Genomic DNA, 3,300 nt, shown 5'->3' with positions numbered 1-3,300 from the left:
GCGGGCTGCAGAAGCCATCGGTGCGCCTGCGGTCAGAGATCCGGATGCGGATACGGACAACTTCATTTAGACGTCCTAAATCAGATTGATTGGAGTATAGATCAGTGGGGGACGAGGGGGGACGGGCTCCTGTTACAGTAATGCTCTCTGAAGTGGCTCTGTGGGGGGGGGTGGGTGGGGGGAGGGGGGAGGGGGGGGGGCTTGAGGCAGGGAAGGGCATGGGGCGAAAACAAAGGTAGGGATGCCAATGCCCCCCTCTCAGCCAGGTCGTCTGTCTGGCTGCCTGACATCCAGCTGGGCCCGACAGAGCGGCTTCTTTTGCCCCCGCAGCAGGGGGTTAGGAGTAGGGCTGTGTGTGTGGGTGGACAGAGGTCAGTGGGAAGTTAGACACAGGGCAAGTATTTACAGATTAGGGCATTAAATATATCAGATGGTGGACCTAGGAGCAGTGTAGCGTGGGAACCTCCACCAGGAAGCAGTTTAGTTACAGCCACCCCCTACAAAGACCAAGTTCCTCTCTAGGTCGTGTGTCAAAGAGCTCCTGTTTCAGGTTGGACATTTTTGTGCACCCTAATATACATTCTGACAGTTATTATTAGGTCAACATGATGAACACGCATATAGCATAGGTAACAGGCGGAACATGTCATATACTTTATGAGATTACAGGTAATATGATCCATTAAACTATAATAGGCAGAACATATATAAGCATCCGTTTGTCATAAAGTAACCTCAAATATATGGAGAGAGATGCATGACTCCACTATCTCTCCCCCCTCTCACACACACACACACACACACACACACACACCGTATCATTGTTTAAAGGGAAGGCATGACTTAGTCTTTGGCTCATGGTGATTCTGTCAACCTTAGAAACTTGTTAAACAAAAGAAGATGATTTGTTTTTTCAAATCAGTCATACACTCCTGGCATCAGAGCAGGTTAGACCGTACACACACATGATCACACACACGGACTCAGTCATGTTAGGGTCCCTGTCAAAACTGTTTAAAACACTCGCTCCATGTCATGGAGTTGACTGTGAACTCACAGTTCAACTATGAGAGACACACAAAGCAAGTGTGTACACTTACACACACACACCTTACACAAACCACAAGCTTGTACATATATACATGGACAGTACATGCACACACTTGCTTACAGCCACACTCCTCATTTAAGGCTTAGGCAGATCAGGCCTGCAGCCTGTACTGGAGTTCTGGGGGAAACTCTGGGGAATCCATTGCGGAGAGAGAGAGAGAGAGAGAGAGAGAGAGAGAGAGAGAGAGAGAGAGAGAGAGAGAGAGATTAATCCCTTCATCCCTTGTGCTGCGGTGTGTATGATTGTGGCACTGTGGCAGAAACTCAATCTGGAAACATGTGTTCTTGTCCTTACCACTTCTCCACACACACACACACACGGTTTAGTCCTCTCCAGTTTGAAAACACACACACACACACGCACACTCACAATTGAAAGCTGATGCAACACTTTCTGTTCCACTGACATCCTTGAAAAGAGGCATTTGCTCTTTCTCGTCCTCATTCCTCCCTATTACACACACACACACACACACACACACAAACAAGCGTCAGGTTTACACTACCATCCCCACAGTCACTCAAAAGGCTTACTAACATGGCGTCCTCTCTGAAAACGTTCAACAACCTAAACAACGTGCATTGGTGTCCCTGAATTTAAAGGAAGAGGCCGGGCCCCGAACTGAGACATGACATGGGTTTGTAATCAGACGGAGGGGCTCTCACCTCTCTGAGAGACAGCCCAGAGAGTGCCAAGCATGGCCTCTGGCTGAGAGATTCCCATACAGACATGTGTGAAAAAACAGAGAGAAAGGGGGGAAAATAAACATGATGTAACTTCACACACACGACGTCTCCACACATATGAGGTCAGTGACGTTAGCATGATGGGACAGCATGGGAAACGTCAGGTCAGGCTGCTCGCACTTTGTTTTCTCACACACTCATCAGCAGGTTGTTTTCTCGTGCAGTCATTTTTGGCTGATGGCTATCTTTTTGTATGGAAAGCACATTGGAAGGGAATGACCGTTAACGAGGAGCATGTCCTCTCTGAGGCGGTCACTTTCATCTTGTTCTTCACTATCGTGTTCAGCATGTCGTTTAACCCGAGGGCTTCTGGACCAATGGGAGATGAGCGCAGTCCATGTGTCAGCCCGCGAGCGTGAAAAAATGATATGTTTGTGTGAACAACTCCATGAGAGAGTGCAGTGTGTGGATGTGAATGAGAGAATATTCCATCTGTTTGTGTGAACCATTGAACATGCTCCATGTGTGTGAATAAGAGGTGAAGGGAAAGTTGAGTCCATTAGTGTTCTCACCTGACAGTTTCCTACACATTCCCACGGCTCTCCTTTTAACCCTTAGCCACGCTCAATAAGACCTTTAGCATCTCTCTCTGAGTGCCTAAAGGCCCTTTGATGGTTTCTGGAAGGTTCCATTTAGACACCAACTCGGTTTTGCCATTCTGTCTGCCTCTCTCATACACATATAATTAGAGGGAAAGACTAAGAGAGAGAGAGAGAGAGAGAGAGAGAAAGAGAGTTTGGTTTAATGTACATGTAAATAAAAGGCTTTTGAGTTGAGCTTTTTTTCCAGGCATCTCAGGTTAGATATCCCTGTTAGGCCTTGAGCACTCTGCTCACCAGTCAAACACCATCAGGCTTATCTGCAGCTTCATCTGGCCTCTCTAAAGGTCAAACTGGAGTTCCCATTTCTCCTTTTACCCAGCATCCCACTCTGCCTTTCACCTTACGTTACCTTACCTTGACTCTCAACCCTTCCATGTCCATACATGTCTCCAACCCACACACACCCTCACTCACATATAGTCTCTCTCAATCTATCAGTCAGCTACATTTGCACTACTACCCACACTTACTCACTCACTCACTCTCACACACAATACTCTCTCTTACACTCACATACACACACACACACACAATTCGTTGACAGAGCCATGTTCGTGGGTTTGTCTGATCTGGTTTTGGGTCGTAAATCTGTCACCTTAATGAAAGCCTGTGTGGTGGGTGGAGAGAGGGGACTGGGGAGCCGGTTGTCCTGGAAACGTCCCCGGCAACCCCCCTCCAACCGTCAGCCTTATCCTGACCTGCCAAATCAAACACCCCTCCATCACCATCACTCCTTCCCTCTCCTGTCATCCCCCTCTACCTCTCTCTCTCTCTCTCTCTCTCTCTCTCCGCATCTCTCATCAAAGGCAGCACCAGAGCAAGAGGAAGTCTCGAGGTTTTT

This window comes from Alosa alosa, chromosome 16, assembly GCF_017589495.1.
Source record: "Alosa alosa isolate M-15738 ecotype Scorff River chromosome 16, AALO_Geno_1.1, whole genome shotgun sequence".
In the NCBI taxonomy this organism is placed as follows: Eukaryota; Metazoa; Chordata; class Actinopteri; order Clupeiformes; family Clupeidae; genus Alosa; species Alosa alosa.
The sequence above is the reverse complement of the archived record's forward strand: the minus strand, read 5'-3'. Positions refer to the sequence as shown.